Below are 19,136 nucleotides of genomic sequence, written 5' to 3' on the forward strand. Positions count from 1 at the left end.
GGAGTGAAATAGTTCTTGCATGCAATCTGGCTCATTCAAATTTCAAGCCCCTATTTCGAAACCCAAATGCAGGGTAGCACGCCGGACACTACCTACTGATTATCTGCCTGCCCTTCTCTTTCGCGCACTCGAGAGCGATCCTTTATTCGCTTAATCATCGCTTTGTAACTGATGCCAGGCAGAAACAACAACCAAGTAATTAAGCATAATGAATTAGTTAAGGAACAAAAAGTTATAGCCTGACTAACTGCAGGCTCGTACGAATAGTCTTCTTTTAGTTTAGTTCGCTTCCGACGGACCTTTTACTTTATTAGCCCTGGCTCAAGTTACGCCTGACAACATCTTATGGAAGTATAGTAAAAATAGCACCCGGGACCGCGTGCGCACGGGAGGCATCCTCCAATCACCTTGAAATCGGGCCTATTTTTCGCATTGCTGCTGTACGCAGCTCAATTATCTACGAAGGTTCACCCATTACAACCCTCGCTTGATTCTCATTTAAGAGGTCAGAAGATAAAGTGTCGATTGCGTCAGAAGCAGCGGTCTGCACTGCAGTGACCCGTGCTGCTTTGTTAAACAACCACGCATTTTTATGGCAGCCGTCGAGAGAGACAAAATTCGGAGGACTCTTGAGCTTCAACTTGAATATTAGAACTGATAGCGTGATCCGATCGGGTGCACACCGCGTTGACTTCTCATTTATTATTTAAGTTTCAAACAGAAAACCCTCCTAGACAAATCGCGAGAAATGTAAACAGTAAAGAATTTCAATTGCTAAATTATGAGGAGACAGGCTTTGCTACCTTTCAGGTCTTTTTGTTCAAAGCATTATTCCAATTAAACGCGACTAACTTTAAAACGGGAGCCTTCCTTCAAGCCTATCTCTCTCAAACCTTAGGCTGTGAAGAGGATCCGAACATGCATTCACGTATCTCCCTCTTCCAGTTTTGAAGGGCATTCCACCTTTGATGCCTTCGTAGTATCCGCCATACGCCGAGCATTTCTCAAAGTAACAGGCTTGGTAAAAAGTCGAACATTTAATAACACTGCTTCCTCTACAGCACCCGCCGTAGCTTTAACTACGCGCTTCCTTTGACTCGTGATTCAAACGTCGTGTACACGGCGTAGCTACATTTCCGTCTCCAAGCCCTCCTTCCACTCAGGCGTGCTCGTTGGAGCGCTTCACAGAAAGTAGTTATGATTTCGAGGTTCTCGACCCCGGTCTCACAAGTCGTACGGTTCAAACGCCAGCTGCGTCCTGCGGCCTTGCCCGAGAGTGAAGTAAAACCACAAAATCAGAGTGCAATAATCATTTTCGAAGAGCTAAGAGCGCGTATGATTCAGGTACAGCTTCTATTACCAACTTTAGACGCGCGACGAAACGAGCTCGCTCAAGCTGCAACGACATCGTGTCATCAAAGCTTAACAGTAGGTTAGTCTGAGACAGCCAACCAAAGGGAGAAAACAAAACTGAAGGAAAGCGCATAAAAATAAACTGCGAAAGCCGTGACACCATCTGAGTAAACCTCGGTGAGAGAGAAAATATTGTTTGAAAGAAAACCCCCCTCCCAAATGTGTGAAGTAGTTCAAATGAAATCAAGACGAGAACACGGACACAAGAAAGTACTCTCTGCGCACCGCACCAGAAGGTGAAGCCATAAATATTGGGTTATAGCGAAGTCTGTTGAAAGAACTGCGTACACTTGAAGAACTTTTTTCGAAGCGACACATGTGAGGACAGTCAAAGTGACAACATTTGTTCAATTAGTTTAAGCAAGGTGCCCAGCGAGGCAGCTCACAGCCTGTTCCATTGACGTCACGTATAGTGAGTGGCAATAATATATATGTGACACACACACACACACAATATATATATATATATATATATATATATATATATATATATATATATATATATATATATATATATAAATTTTCTTACCTCTTGATGTCTTACCTTACAGGTTTGAGTAAGGTGCAATGCGGTAAAGGTCAGTGCACTCGAACAAAATTTCAGAAAGTGACGCCTCGCATGATAGCTGGCAGATCTTAAACTAAGTGACACTAAGACGGTGAAGTAAAGCCCCGGAAGTTTCAACAAAACAGATTTTATTAAATATCCTCCCGCTCTTGTTTCTCTATATGAAAAGTGCACTTAGTTCGAGTAAAATTGGAATAAATTTAAGTGTCAAGAAAACATGCTCGCTTTTTTTTTCTTCGTCTGATTTAAAAACTCCCAGGGTCTATTATGCATCCGCCTAAGCCAACTCTTACGTAAAAGCTATCTTCTTTTTCGTCTCGGTCGATGCACTGATCATTCCCCTTCTCCCTCCAACACCTTTCTGACCCCCACATGCGTTTTCACAGCTCCCTTGATCGGTCATGCGACGATGTCATGAGGTATTATCACGTCATGGAATGTCATAAAAGAGCACCCTACACCGCTATGTCGTATTCACAGTGTGAACTGCATCTGTTTCTCTCGCTCAAAAAAAAAAGGCGAAAAATGATCAATACAGTTTCCGCTTTGACCTGCAACGACCAATTAGGTTGGACACGGAAATTGTCGCTTCAGGAAAAGTACTGAAATACTCTTTTGGTATTAAACAGTATTTCAGCATAGTATCCATTCAACCCCCCTTTTTTAGTAAACTTTTTTTTTTGCTTACGAAGTGCGACATAACGTCAGTAATCTAAACAGTAGAAGGAACGCCTTTACTGTTCGCAGCAGAGTAGAAAGTGAAATTAAGCACTATCATCGCGCGCCGAAGGTCTATTAGGCTTTATTGCACTTTTTGTGAGCAGAAGACTATTAGATAGGCTACACTGCCCCTCCGCAGCGCAGCTTCTTTTTTGTTTGTTTGTTGGTTTGTTTGTTCTCATGCACCTGCTTTCTTATCCGCTCTCCTTTCCAGTTGCCATACCATTTCCCTCTACCACAGAACATGCTAGCAAACCACATATTGCAGTTCTGGTTTACCTCCTTGCCTGTCCCTCTTTTTTTATATGTGTCTTTTTAGAGCCTCAGTCTCGAGACGAAATCAAAGCAACCTACTTAATTTCGGCAGTGAGTGTGGATGAAATTAGCTTCATGAAACCTCGCCACCAAATTTTGAGAATATGTGCCACTTCTTCAATAGCCCGAAAAGAAGTTATTACCATATTAAGAAATGCGGGTTCACTGACACCGCGCTTAATACTGAGCCGTCACACGCAGCCTTGCAGCACTGCGCCAAGCAAGCGCGAGTGGGCGCGCTCAATTTCATTGTACGGTATCGCATATTGAGCTAGGTTTCTCCAATTAATGTTCATCTATGAAGCGCTACTGTGAAGCGTTTTCACGTACGTTCCCAAGATGAAACGAAGCAAGACTTTCTGGTTTCATAGGTCTTGCTTTAAATGTCCTTGTTTTAAAGTTCCTTCAGTGTTTATTTTTTTCTTTTTGAGTAAACGCTGAGTATCTGAAGATGACCGGCTGCCTTAGCAATTGCTGAAGGAATCGCCTTCATCAACAACGTCGGCTCCGCTGAAACGAAGGGTCTGGCCCGCTAAAAGCGGTGAAGGCGGTATCATTGTGACCTCAAATGGTGAGACTGACAACTGTCACTACACGCCGACATTCAGTAATCGATCATTTTTTTTGGCTTATACTTTCTTTGTTTCCTGCTTTCCTTTTTCGTTTCTTTCTTTGTTTCTTCTGAGGCTTCCCTCTGAGGCATCGACTATACCTAGGTTGTTGCGTTACTCAAAACATACTTTAAAAACATACCGTTCTTTTTCCTTAGACGCAGGTCTTCTTTTTCCCTGCTTGTTACGTAGTTTCCGCGAAACACACCAATCTTGTTCATCTGGAAAAAGAAAAAAAAATGGAGGCATATTCACGTATTAAGTGATTTAGAGTGGAGCGAAGCTCTTACAATTTAAGGTACCTCGCCCCAGACAGCAAAAAAAAAAAAAAACTCGTGAGTAAAATGCCTTTAAATAATGTTTATTAACCAATGTCGTTTATTGCTTTCGGTTTTCGTTTTACCTTAATTATGACCACCTTGTGCTCGGTCAAATGCACCCAAAGCGGTTCTTGTACTGGTTGTACGTCAATGTTTGCAAGCACGACGTCGATTCACGTTCCCCTGATGGTCCTCTTTTGGTCAGGGTAATCGAAGAAGATGCACCTGAGTTTGAAGTTTGAAGTTTATTCATCATCATAGTTTTAAACATACATCACTTATCCAGTGGTTGAACGGAAAGGGGTGGTGAAAAGGCAACTGAATGCCTGACAGTTCATACCTGCTCGTCATTTATTGCATCAGCCAATGTTTTATCGGGTCCAATACGTCGACGTTGAAGTCGCCGACGAGCAGGAACGGTCTCGACCTGTCATATATGCGCATGTCCTGGTCGATGAACCTTTTGACGTGTTCGATTGGAAGATTGGGCGCCAGGTACAGCTTCTTGTGCGGCCTGGCGCCGCTGCCGGGCCGCTTCGGCCTCCCGCGCTCGTACATCGGGATATAGTCGGCTCCGCCGTGCGGCTTCACGGCACGCTTCTGCCTCGCGCGCCCGCACATCCGGGTTCCTTCTTCGAGCGCGAGCCGTCGCCCTCCTTCGCGCATGCCACTCAACAGCCTTACTCACCCACCGACCCTCGGAACACGCGCGCGCCATAACGATGCTTTTAGTTTACTATAGAGCGCCATCTGACGTACGGCGCCGCTGAAGGACACGCGATCGCAGTCGCACGATCGTCTCCCTCTCTCTTTCCTTCCGTACGTCTGACGTAAATCTAGTTTTCATAAAATTTACCTTTTATTATTACCTTTTCTACAAGCAACACCCTGTAGTGTCGGACCATTTGCATTTTTCAGCGTATATGAATTTGTTATATCGTACAAGTAGCGCCCTCTGTGGCCAGTTCATGAACTAAGGAGAGGGTGGCCATTACAGAGGATGATCGGGTGACACTTGAAGGAGCTTCGCCCCTAAAAAAGCTTTCCTAGAGTAAGTCTCACTTTCCCTCCACTTTTTTCTTGTTTGCTGAAGCGCACCGAGAACTTAGTTTCATAAAACCGACAAAGGCTTTAGTTTCTAACGAAGACCCGAAAGTTGACAAGGTGTTATTGAACTACGGTTCCGTGCGACGGAAACTTTCCAAGCATTAGGCCCGCTGCGATGTCCTAGGAGTGTGCCCTCATCGTCCGACATGTGTGACATGTCCGACAAGACGTGATCCAATATTGACTCTTACTTCTTTAAAATTACGCTCAGCTAATGAGGCAGACGGGAATAAACGAAGAAGGGCGAAAATAAGCGGCACATTGTTCGTGAAACGGAGGACTTTCTTAACAGAACCGTTCCTCGTGTTCGAGATAAGATTACTCGATATCGATACGTTACGTTCGTCGACCTATGCGTCATGTGTACGTTCGCGTAACTAAGGTCCACGTTGCAACCGATCGATCATTCTTTTTCGCCGCTGATGCGAAACAAAGCAGATTGACGTCGAACTGATTAAACATTTGAAGGGGCTGCCATTAAAGAGTGGCATACAAACGCGAACGAAACAAGGAAGAAAACGCGTCGCACAGTTGATTTATGCTGACAAGAGAGAAAGATTGGAGTAAAATGCATGGATGATGTGATGAGTGCATGCAATGACGTCACTGAATTTCATGCTTTCGTGACGTAAATATCTGCAGAGCGCACGCCTGCCATTATTCCAACACAGCTAAAGTCAAATAAGTGATAAATAAATATAAAGCTCAACAGTATTGAATAACGTTACCAGTAGGAATTAACGGGCTGCATTCCCATCATCCAGGCCGCTATGCTTGTTGTACCACGGTAACAAGCTGTTTTTATGACGTCACGTAGTCTGCGACAATGAGCATCTTCGTGAGCGCCACGAGAATAAAAACGAAGCTAGCCAGCAACAATCCACTTCGCGTTGTTATTTATTAGGAGGCAGAGCGTTTGCTTTTGTTTTGCTGTTTTTGTTGTTCACGCTATGTACCGTAATAATAATGCCCGCCAACCAAGCGTATGAAGCCAGAACTTGCGCGGAGTGCTTTCAATGCTCCGCAACAACACCGCGTCATTTCACTAGCCACAGATTCACGGCGGAAGCGAGAGTAACTCTGCAGTGGGAGAAATACGGTCGATTAACCCATCAGTTTGACGCTTCCAAACTCGTTCAGCGGCGATAATTTTCGGCTTCATTTGTTCCTTCGCCCCGGCAACGATTCCCGATGCGTACAGTCACGGCACACCAGACAGATCAAACATGGCACCACAACATTTCTCACAAATCAACGAAAAAATAAAGCAGGCTGCATCCCAGTGCACCAAGCTTGGCCCTCCGGAACAGCGCATCTGGCATCCATGGTAATTTGTGCAAACAGTCGGTAAGGTATTTGTACGTGTGAAAATTGAGCGCTCAGCCGTCACTCAGTAATGGACCTCGAATGGTCGGATGGAAATACTAGTCGACATCAACATTGCAGTAATATACATAGACAGAAAAAAAACTAATAAACGCACTTCCAAATTTCCTGTGGCTAGAAATTAGGATCGTCCCCTTTACAGTTAGAATAGTTGAACCATTTGTGCAGACAATTTGACAATTGCCCATGTTAGCTAGATTTCGTTCAAATATTTGCGTGTGTGCATGGATTACGACACTCACGTCTGCGTTTTTTCTACCTTTCTGCTTGCGGCCGAGACACTGCTTCATGTACTTGCTGGGGAAGCAGCCGTTTCTTTCTTTTTTCTTTATTTATTTTCTTTTATTCCTTCCTTCTTTTTCGATTCTTTCTTTCCTTCTTCCTTTCTTTCTTTTTTCTCTTCTTCCGTTCTTTCTTTTCTTCTTTTCATTATTTATTCCCTTCATTCCTTTGATATTTCCTTCCTTCTTTCTGTGGTTCTTTCTTTCTTTCCTTCCTTCCTTCTTTCCTTCCTTTCTTTTTTCTTTCCTTCATTCCTTCGTTCTTTACTTCTTCCTTTTTTCCTCTATTTTCGTGCTTTTTTCTTTCTTTCCTTTTTTCTCTCCTTCCTTCTTTCTTTATTTCCTTCCTGCTTTCTTAGTACATCGCAAGCTTCTTCTCTTTAACGCATGGCCACACAGGATTATTCTAGTGACAACTGAGACTCCGTCTCTTATGTCCCTTTGTTAAGTGTAGAATTGACATGCACGTTGTCAATCATGCTTCATAGTCACCTCATTTCTTTTTTTTTTTTCCAACGTTCAGGCAGTCGGGGTGACACATGCGCAATTATTTTCACCTGGGCGCATAAACTCGATTCTGACCTAAGCACTAGTACGCCGACAGCAACAATAGGGCTCTTTGCATGTACAAAGGTCAACACGCAAATTCCTTTAGTTCTATATACGCTTGTCCGCGTGAACTTCCAAGCCAGTACTTTGCAAGTATGTATCGAAAGTTGCCATGAAAAGGTGCATAGGCCATACTCTTATGCTTGCTATCAGTGGAAAATCCGTAAGTTTTCTGAACGACGCATTCTGCAAACTTTGTATACACTAAGAAAATCAGTTCTTGAGCTGGGCTGATTAGGACGCCCACACTGCCACCAAACGCGTTTTCGGCCCCGCGCTTAATCTCGCATCCCACATGGAGCCGTTGTTTTTCGTCAAAGCTTCTATCCCAAAGAGTAGTCGTCGTGCTTTGGCCCCGTGGGAACTAGGGTAAATGGCTCGGCACTGTGTTTAAAGCATGGCAAGTTTTTTCAGAATACACATCGGTAGAGAAGGAGTTTATCAACAGCGTGGGCGCGCAAGAGGGGGCAATAGTGGGGTATTACGTGATATATATATATATATATATATATATTTATATATATATATGTATATATATATACTAACTGGCCCATTGAATTATTACTCCAACATATATATATATATATATATATATATATATATATATATAAATATTTATATATATTCCGATCACAGTGACTCCACGTGGGAGGACTACAAACACGAGGAGAGTAAGGCGAAGCCTCTTGGAGTTGGTGAACGTAGTGGAGGGAGGTGAACTTGGCGAACTCCCGATTACTTTGAAAGTGTTGTGCAGGTGAGTGGGCGGTTCGGACAACATTGATAGATTAGTTCTATGTTGAACGGCGGTCTTATCGTGGTGTATCGCCTCTCATCATTCTTGCGGCTTTTCAGTGTGACGAATTCCCAAGGTTGTTGATTAAATTTCGTTCCGTCTAAAGAAGCGGCTTGTTTTGAGAAAAAAGCTGAATAGCGTTTGCTAGCAGCCACAGCGTAGTGAGTGAGACATTGCGAGAACGCTCGTACGTCGGCGCTTTAGTGCGCTTGCTTACGCCACACCTACTCTACTTTTTCCACCTGCGTGCTTCTAAATGAGTGAGCGCATAAAACATCCGATCCGCATGAAATCACGGTAAGTTCATATTTGCGTTATGTGATATGGCAGCGAAGATCGACGCACGGAAAAACAGAGAGAATAGGCGAATCACGCACGCTCTTGTGTTCCGCCTATTCTGAAATGCACTGCGCGTTTGGATGTCAAGTCCCACGATGACTAAGAACCTACACAACCTGTAACTCATACATATACGAGGGACTATTGGTCAGCTGCCCGCTCGTAATAAGTTCACGTGCTACGTGACGCCACACAGGATTATAAAAGGGTGTTCCACCTTCGCCGCCATGGCTTCAGATGGCGCTGACTGACAACCCCACGTTTCAATTCACACATAAACCAAATAAAGCGGATGGAAGGATAGCCGCCGTGATAGCTCAGTGGTTAGAGCATTGAACGCGGTATTCGAAGGTTGCAGGTTCGATTCCGGCTCACGGCAAGTTATTTTTTCCTTGGCATTATTATAATGTCTGTTAGATCTCATTATTATTTTGTCAAAACACGAAAAAACGAGCCCTTAGGTATACACTTCTTTTCTTTATATATATATATTGTCACGAACAAAACAAGACCTGCAGCCAGGAGTTCACTTGAACCAGAGCAACGAAGATGTTCTCTTCTTCTTCGTCCCCAAAAACGCGTATGAGCCACAGTGGCTCGTTCATCAATGGTGGCATTACCCCCTCTCCCAAGAAGCATCGTCTCGATGCTGTACATGAAGGCAAAAAAAGAAAAGAAAATTAGATGAAAATTAGCATGCGAGCAAAATGAATGGTGTAAGGCGGATAACGTAGTTGGTTGTGGGGACAAAAGTTAAATGATAAATAAGAAAAATAGGAAAAATGTAAGGAAAAGACGAAACAAAAAGAAAGACGCGAAGTTACCAATAAAGTCAGTCACTCACTGGCGATTCACAGCGCGAAAAGTACGGCTTGAGACGTGAAACGTGAATGACTTCAGTTTGCGGGGTGAAACGGGAACGTCTCGCATTGCCTTGTGGTAGAACCTCGTAAGTGACGTTGCTGAGACGTCGCACAACCTTGTAAGGGCCGAAGTAGCGGCGAAGAAGCTTTTCGGAACGTCCACGCTGTCGGATAGGGGTCCACACCCAGACTTCATCACCTGCCTTAAAAATAACTTCACGGTGGCGAAGATTGTAGCGGCGCGCGTCTGCGGTTTGGTGACGTTGAATACGGTGACGAGCAAGTTGACGGGCCTCTTCTGCGCACTGCGCGAATTTGGCGGCATCCGTGTGGTATATTCCTAAGTTGTCGGGCAAAAGCATGGCGTCGAGCATCGTCGTGACGTCGCGACCGTGGACTAAGCGAAAAGGTGTGAAACCGGTACTTTCTTGAACAGCAGTGTTATAAGCAAAAGTTACGTAGGGAAGTATGGTGTCCCAGTTCTTGTGATCGATGTCCACATACATTGACAGCATGTCTGCAATTGTCTTATTGAGTCGTTCAGTCAGCCCATTTGTTTGCGGGTTGTAAGCCGTTGTTTTACGATGTTCCGTGCCACTTAATCGCAAGACTTCCTGCAGCATCTCTGCGGTGAAAGCTGTCCCACGATCAGTTATGACGACAGCTGGAGCACCGTGACGTAAGACGATGCTGTTAACAAAAAATTGGGCGACATCTGCTGCGGTGGCTTTTGGAAGTGCCTTGGTTTCACAGTAGCGTGTTAAGTAGTCTGTAGCGACGACAATCCACCGGTTTCCAGACGAAGACGTGGGGAATGACCCCAGCAAGTCCATGCCAATCTGATGAAAGGGCGCCTTTGGTGGGCCAATTGGGTGCAGTAGTCCCGCTGGTCGTAAAGGTGGAATCTTACGTCGCTGACAGTCGCGACATGTGCGAACGTAGTGCTTCACAGTCTTCGCGAGACGTGGCCAGTAGTAAGAGCGTTGAATCCGTTGCAGCGTGCGCGTATAGCCGAGGTGTCCGGATGATGGCTCATCGTGACATGCACGTAAAATGTCACCACGAAGCGTAGTTGGCACAACAAGCAGATACATAGCTTGTGTAGAATGAAAGTTCTTTTTATAAAGCACTCTATCACGGAAACAAAAGGAAGATAGTGAGCGCGCAAAGCTTCGAGGAAGGTGAGAATTGCGTCCTTCCAGGTAGTCAATGAGCGGGATGAGCTCCGAGTCGTGACGCTGTTGCTCAGCTAAGCTGGTCGCTGATACGGCAGAAAGAAAAGTGTCGTCGTCTTCAACGTCAGTGTTGGCATTTTCGACCGGTGCACGTGAGAGACAGTCGGCGTCGGTGTGTTTCCGCCCAGATTTGTGGACGATGGTGACATCGAAATCTTGTAGCCGAAGGCTCCATCGTGCTAGACGACCTGAGGGATCTTTGAGATTCGCGAGCCAACAAAGGGAATGGTGGTCGCTAACTACCCTGAATGGGCGGCCATACAAGTATGGGCGGAACTTTGTTATGGCCCAGACAACAGCGAGGCATTCCTTTTCTGTTGCAGAATAGTTTTTCTCCGCTGGGGATAACGTTCTGCTCGCATAAGCGATCACGCGCTCGACGCCATTTTGCCACTGAACTAATACCGCTCCTAGTCCAACGTTGCTGGCGTCAGTGTGTAATTCCGTGTCAGCGCTTTCGTCAAAATGACCAAGTACAGGCGGAGCCTGGAGGAGGTTTCGGAGGGTGTCGAACGCATGGCACTGATCGGGACCCCAAACAAACGAGACACCGTCTTTTGTAAGCTTGTTGAGGGGTTCAGCAATCTTCGAGAAGTTTTTGACAAAACGCCTGTAATACGCACAGAGCCCCAGAAATCGGCGTAGGTCGCGCTTATTTGTGGGCACGGGAAAGGTGGCAACGGCGCGGGTTTTCTCGGGATCTGGGCAGATGCCAGCATGGCTCACAACGTGACCAAGGAACTTCAGTTCTTCATATCCAAAATGACATTTGTCGGGTTTGAGAGACAACCCCGCTGTTCGAATTGCCTGAAGAACTGCGCGAAGGCGTTGGACGTGTTGTTCAAACGTGTCTGCGAAGACCACAACGTCATCAAGGTAAACAAGACATGATTGCCATTTGAGCCCCGTGAGAACCGTATCCATCATTCTTTGAAAAGTAGCTGGCGCTGAGCATAGACCGAAAGGCAACACTTTAAACTCGTACAGACCGTCGGGAGTAATAAACGCCGTCTTTTCGCGGTCGCGCTCGTCCACTGCGATTTGCCAGTAGCCGCTACGCAAATCCATGGAGGAAAAATATTTAGCGTTGCGTATACGGTCCAACGAGTCATCTATCCGGGGTAGAGGATAAACGTCCTTTTTGGTGACCTTGTTCAGTTTACGGTAATCAACGCAAAAACGCAACGTACCATCCTTCTTCTTTACTAGCACAACTGGCGAAGCCCAGGGACTGGTCGATGGCTGAATGACGTCGTCCTGAAGCATCTGCTGGACTTGGTCACGTATAGCATCTTGCTCTTTTTGCGACACCCTATAGGCATGTTGTCGGATGGGTCTCTCAGTAGGTTCCGTGATGATACGATGTTGAGCAAGTGGTGTCTGTTTAACCTTTGACGTAGTGGCAAAGCAGTCTTGAAATGAGCCGAGTATACGCAAAAGGCTTTCTCGTTGAGCCGAAGGTAGTCTCTCGTTTACGTCGAGAGTGCTCACGAAGGCTTCGTCAGGGTGCCCATTCGACGAAAATGAAGCTAACGTAGATGGACCATCGGCATTGGCAAGTTCTTCACAATATGCAATGGCAGTGTGTCTCGTTAGGTGGCGATATTCGTCGCTGAAGTTTGTGACCAGCAGGTGAGCATGCCTATTGCTAGGCTGAATGATTCCTCGGGCAACACAGATTTGTTGCGAAATAAGGAGAGACAAATTGGCCTCTGCAATTACCGCGTCAGACAGGTCCTGTCCCAATTCTACTTTGACAAAGAGGCTGCTTCGAGGTGGGAGAGTCAGAGAATCGTCGGTAACACGGAGCGCTCCATTCCGGAATTGCGTAGTGTCAGTTGCAGCGCAAAAAGGATCCTCGAACGACACAAGTAATTCACGGAGGTCGATAACGGCACCGTATTCACGAAGGAAGTCCATTCCTAGAATGACTGGCCGGGAGCACACGCGCAATACGAGGAAAGAGCCCGCAAATGTTGACGTACGTATTCGAATGCGTGCCGTGCACATACCAGTAGGCGTCACCAGATGGCCACCTGCCGTGCGCAACTGAGGTCCTTCCCAAGGCGTGGTAACCTTCCTCAGTTCAGATGCCAGTGTTGCGCTCATTACGGAATAGTCGGCACCGGTGTCGACTAGGGCGTTAACTGCATGATTGTCGACGAAGACGGCAATTTCGGCAGAAACAATCTTTTTGCTGTCGGAGAACACTGCAAAACCGGAATCGCCCTCGTCTGGTCGTTGCGTCGAAGGAGGGTCTTTTACAGTTCGCCGGGCCGCGACTTCACCCCCAGAAGTCGCCGTTCCTAGTTTCCCCTGCGGGGACTTGGTGACCGGTTCCTGAAAGGAGCGGAAGACGATGAGGGCAAACTGGGTGACGTAGACCGGTGAGGCGATGGTGATCTCGACTGGTGGTGCCGAATAGTCGAAGGAGTACGTTGGCCCGTGAGATAGGCTTCAATTTCGCGGGGGCGCTCACCATAGCGCGGGCATCGAGCATCAGGGTGGAAACCGCGGAGACCTAGTTGCCGGTATTGACAGTTCCGGTATACGTGACCCGCTTCGCCACAGTGATAGCAGAGTGGACGGTTATCCGAGGTGCGCCACATGCTTGCCTTGCTACCACTTTGTCTTGAGATAGACGGCGAATAGGTGGGTGGGCTCGAAAACCTTGAGCCGAGAGGTGGGCTTGAAGCAGTGTCGTGAAATGGCTGCATAGCCTGGTACCTTGGCCGCATAGCAGTATCTGTAGCCGGTGGCGCAGGGGATCGCAATGTCGCTGCGTATGTCAGGACTGGGGCCTCGGGAATCGGCGGTGCGATTGGGGCTAGGGGCGTGACGGCCTGCCGGACTTCTTGTCTGATTACATCCGCGAGGGCTGACACAGGTGGATGGGATCCCACTGCCTGCAGCTGTCGCAATTCGTCCCGAACGATACTTCGAATGAAGTCTGCGAGGGTCTGTCTCTCGCTGTCAGAGCCGATAGCGCATGTGGCGGCCGGGATTTGGCGTTCGTATTGAGACGACCGCTGCTGCAGCGTACGTTCCATCGTAGCTGCCTCACTGATGAACTGGGCGACTGTCGTCGGTGGATTTCGCACGAGCCCAGCGAAAAGCTGTTCTTTTACTCCGCGCATCAAATGGCGCACCTTCTTTTCCTCAGGCATGGCAGGGTCCGCGCGCTTGAAGAGTCGAAGCATGTCCTCGACAAACATGGATACACGTTCGTTCGGCCGTTGGTTTCTGCTGGATATGGCTTGTTCGGCCCTCTCCTTCCTTTCGGTGTTGCGATAGGCATCACGGAGCTGTCGGCTAAACTCTTGCCATGTTGCAAAGGAGCCCTCGTGGTTCTCGTACCACGTCTTCGCAGAATCCTCCAAGTAGAAATAAACTCGGCGCAGCTTGCGAACATCGTCCCATTCGTTGATACTGGCAACCCGATCAAAGTGGTCTAGCCAGTCATCAACGTCCTCGAAGATGTCTCCATGGAACGGCTTTGGTGTCTGTGGCACGTGAAAAACATGGGCGAGAAGAGAATCATGGCCATCGCTGGTTTGGACCGCCTGGCTTGTCATCGCAGTTGCCATCTTTCTGGGTGTCGATGCCAAGGGACCAAATTCAGGGGGTAATCCACGCAGGCGGCGGCTGATTCTTGCTCTGGGAGATGTAGCTGTCTCCACGATGGCCGACACAGCCGAAGTACACGTACCCAGCGTCTCCACCAGTAATGTCACGAACAAAACAAGACCTGCAGCCAGGAGTTCACTTGAACCAGAGCAACGAAGATGTTCTCTTCTTCTTCGTCCCCAAAAACGCGTATGAGCCACAGTGGCTCGTTCATCAATGGTGGCATTATATATATATATATATATATATATATATATATATATATATATATATATATATATATATATATATATATATATATATATATATATATATATATATATATATATATATATATTCCCAAAGCTACCATATGACTATAAGAGACGCCGTTGCGGAGGGCTCCGCAAATTTCGACCACCCGGGTATCTTTGACGTGCACCCAAATCTGAGCACACGAGCCTACAGCATTTTCGCCTCCACCGAAAATGCAGCCACCGTAGCGGGGATTCGAACGCGCGACCTCCGGTTCAGCAGCCGAATGCCTTAGCCACTAGACCACCATGGCGGGGCAACACATATTCTAGATCGGTGCTGATTACATTTCCGTTGCTGTTCCGTTCGTATTTCCTCGTAAGCACATCGCTCTTCAGGAGTCCCAGCTATATACACTCGCATTTAGCCATGCTGCACCGTGGACAAAGCATAAATAAAATGTGCTACTCGGGCGCAAGTGGTTTCAACTATTTCATAGGGATCCGGTGTGGCCCAAATTTTTAAGAAAATTTCATGGGTATGTTATTTTGCAAAACACAATGTGGGAAAGCGAGGTTACAATGGCCAAGCTTACGCTCTTAAACACAAATGCATTGCTCAGAATACAAGTGTTAAGAGACATACAAGCCGCTTTATAACAAATTATGAATGCTCGAGCACCTTTTTCTTTATTATTGTATTCCCCGTTTGATTGCTCCAAGGCGTGCGTTTGTTCAAAGAGAGTGCGGATGCGTCAGCTGCTATAGTTTTAGTTTGCCCAGCGTCCCCGAGACGACTAACGTAACCTCGGGGTGCTTTTTGGAAAGTAGGCGATTTGCATACTGGCGTTTTGCACACGCCCTCATCATAGCCACCCACAGCTTCGCTGTAAGAACTTCATCAATAAAGTCTTTGTATGTAATCAACAAATTTAGAAATAATTGCATTATGTGAAAAAATACGAAAAGGAAAAATTTTGTTATCTTTAAGAAAATATCACTTGAGTGATTGATTGAGTGAGTGAGTGAGTGAGTGAAAAAAGTTTACATACAACTAAATCCTTCCATTGAAATAAAGGATAACTGGGTTGCGGTCAGTTGATACCGAGTACTACCAAACATTATCCATACCCCATTACGTCATTACAAACTCTGACCTTCGTATTCGGAAACGCTGCTTGACTTGAACTTGACTTGCCACTGACTTCAACGCAGCACAACGTGTTTCGAACGCGCTGTCTTTAGGCGGTGCCACGGCAGCATAAACGCACAGACACGTTTCAAACATGCTGTATTGAAGATGGTTTCAAGTGAAGCTCAAGTCAAGGAGCGTTTCGCAATACGGGGGTAAGAATAATTTGGCTGAATACGCTGAAAGAAGACACCCTCCAAAAACTCGATGAAGATGTCGACGGGCAATGTCAACTACTCGCGTGTCGATAGCGCGCGTCATGCACGGGTGGACTCGCACGTCTCCAACATTCGTGACACAGGACACCGTTGTTGATTTACATGATCGAGTAACCTGACACCTAGCAATACACGTTGTTGCAGATTGGACGCTAACACATATCTGTATTCCCAAAGTACGCAGCACTTTGGCATGACAATCCTGCGTCTCTCGCTTCAGTCTAGGTGACCACCACCAGCGAAAACCACCGCCTTTTTCGGTGTGGATAGGTATACGTGCAAACACAGAACTTTCTATTGCTGAGTACAGCGAGGAGACGTGCCTTAATTATAAACACCAGCGAGTCGCCTCGCCCACTAATGCAATCTTCGTGTTCAGCATACGCGACCCTTTCCTCGGTAATTAAGGGTAAAACTGCGAACAAAGATCAGTACCGCGTGAAAATAGGCCCCACGTGGGCAACGCTGACCATACACCTCAGTTCCCGCTTAAAGTGCTGGACATAGCGAGGGGCATTTTTCGTCTGGCTTGCCGGATATAGCCATCCTTCAACCAGAACCCGATCAAGAGTGTACTTCCCGTGCGTGGGCGTATTTCACTAAGCGATGCCAACAATTATTCGTCGCACTGGGCCGTATTTGAGGTGCGAGTTTTTCGTGCGAGAATGAGGAGACCATTCAACACATTCTAAGCCACTGCCCATCCTACCAGACTCAACTAGGAGCCAAACTCGATCGTCTTGATGAGAGACCACTGCCCGAAGATCAGTAGGCCAAGATCCGGGGACCTTGGCCCTTGGCCTACGGCTTTGGGCATGCATAAGGCCGCGAAAACCCTACACCTGAAGGCTATATACCGGACTTCACGAGCGTCTATGAACTAGCGGTGCGAGTTTCTGGTGTTTGTTCTTTCACTAACTGTTCATTTCTTTTTCTTTTTTCTTTATCTTGTTTTTATTCACCTTTCCCCCCATGTGTAAGGTAGCCAAACAAGCCTATAACTTGGTTAAACACCCCACCTTTCCCCCCCGTCTCTCACTCTTTCTATCACTCTCTCGCTCTCACGCAGTATATAAAAGTCATTTTGTCTTCCTTAGTTACGTTCGAGGGTAATCTGTCCATACCCCAAAGTCCTGGCAGTCGGCAGGATTTCGTCCTCGTGGCGCAAACCTGTGTTCCATCACGGCTAGAAAAGGGCGGTGGTGTGGAGGCTTGTTGTGGCTAGGGGGGGGGGGGGGGAGGGGGAGTGTTCGTCTGGTTGGGGAAAGGGGAGCTTTTGGGGGACGCAAGTGCCCTTTTCGTACCCTGCCCCTTTCGTGCTTACAGTTTATCAGCTGTGGCCGGCGTAGACGCGGCAACGACAGCATATGAGATGTACACGACAAAGGCGTGATTTAAAATCACAAGACCTTTTTTTTTTTCTCGTAACTACTGTTTTGCATTGGCTGACAGCTCGACTAACCTGATGGCTGTGGTTTCAATTCATTGACGTCGATCTACTCTTACAAGCTATTCTGGCGTAGGAACATTTCTTGTGTGCTTGTGTCTGAGTGAATAATTTCGATTTCTGGGATAATACGTTCCAAAAACTACTATATTGTTATTATGCACACCGCAGTAGAGGACTTCGAAAAATTTAGACCACCTGAGCCTTTAGATGAGAAGCTCCTCATGGTCGAGGCTTGTCCATCGGCGTTGGCGTTGTTCATGACGGTGAAGATCAAGCACGTTTCAGACCACTTATTCTTTTACTGCCATCACGGCACAGCGCATGCTAAATACCCACTATACGCCATGACGATGACGCTAATGACGATGATCATCCCGGACAACGATAGACTTGTGCAGATTAAGGCGTCCTAACATGCTCTACTATGGATTTCGCATGGCAGCAAACAACCAGCCACCCCCAGAGCAACATGCAAAGAACTCGTCTTCTCCAACTGCAGGCTAGATATTCGATGTTACAAATCAGCAATAATGAAGGTAAAATAAAATTCACAACTCAACACGACAAATCAGTTATGACCAATCAACATTGTACATAACTGGCAGTCATTTACATGTATGAGTGGTCAATGCCACGGGTGATTTACGGTAACACCGATTTATCCCCCTGCTTCGACCAATCATCATATAGTTCATTTCGTGGATATGCCGCGTTTTTTAACGTGTGTTGACATTTACAAAAATTGATTGATTGATTGATTGATTGATTGATTGATTGATATGTGGGGTTTAATGTCTCAAAGCCACCATACGAATATGAGAGACGCCGTAGTGCAGGGCTCTGGAAATTTCGACCACACGGGGTTCTTTAACGTGCCCCCAAATCTGAGCACACGGGCCTACAACATTTCCGCCTCCGTCGGAAATGCAGCCGCCGCAGCCGGGATTCAAACCCGCGACCTGCGGGTCAGCAGCCGAGTACCTTAGCCACTATACACCACCACGACGGGGCGACATCTAAAGAAGTTAACGTGGGGCATGGTGTGTCATCAGTGGTGCATTTTAACGCGAGAGTGTTAAAAAGCTCGTTTGGCAGAAAAAAAGGAAAGAAAAATAGGAGGAAAAGAACGGCAAAGAGGTTAAGCAGCCTATAGCAAGTCGGTTTGCTACCCTGCACACGGGAGGGGGATGGGGGAGATGAAAGATAGAGAGCAGAGAGGGAAGAAAGATAAACACAGCACATTCGGCAGCACACGCACGCACACTCAATCATAGCCCAGTCTTGCCTTTCGCGGTGTGTGACATTGCTGTTACAGCCGCTTGTTCAAGTCCGCGTCGCGTAGGAATTTCAACAGAGCTTTTGTCGCCTTCTGTTGCAACGTCTTCTCTCGGGCACTTGACAGAATAGTGTCCACAGACATTTGGCTGCTGTCTATGCGTGCAAAAACGGACGCCAGTGACTGTCTCAGGATGTCATACAGCGGACAGTCGCACAGGATGTGGTGTAGTGTCTCTTCGCAATGACAGGCATCGCAGAGAGCGTTGCCGGCCATTGCTATGACAAAGGAATAAGATTTTTAAATGCCACTCCTAGCCATAAGCGATGAAGAAGTGTGGGTTCTCTTCGGTCGAGCATGCGGAGAGTCATCAAAGAGGACCGGTGGTGTTGACGATTCGTCTCGTTGCTTGGTGGGCACCATAGTGAAAACGTGATTTCACGCGCAAGTCGTCGAAGATTACTGGCTGCATCAGTCCGCGAAAGTTGTATGGCTTCTTCTCGTGTTCCTTCAAGAGCTGCCCGCGCGGCAGTATCGGCATGTTCGTTCCCAATGACGCCGCAGTGACTTGGCAGCC

General features: G+C 46.8%; 1 protein-coding gene and 1 non-coding gene across 3 annotated transcripts in view; both read left to right on the forward strand.

Moving 5' to 3' along the window:
- Window positions 1-19,136, forward strand: part of LOC119173840 (monocarboxylate transporter 10) — a 233,120-nt gene that overhangs the window by 183,914 nt on the left and 30,070 nt on the right. The window lies entirely within an intron of this gene.
- TRNAP-CGG (transfer RNA proline (anticodon CGG)) lies at window positions 8,772-8,844 on the forward strand. Its single transcript has one exon. It is a non-coding gene; the product is annotated as a tRNA-Pro (tRNA).

This window comes from Rhipicephalus microplus, chromosome 5 (genome assembly GCF_043290135.1).
Source record: "Rhipicephalus microplus isolate Deutch F79 chromosome 5, USDA_Rmic, whole genome shotgun sequence".
Classification (NCBI taxonomy): Eukaryota; Metazoa; Arthropoda; class Arachnida; order Ixodida; family Ixodidae; genus Rhipicephalus; species Rhipicephalus microplus.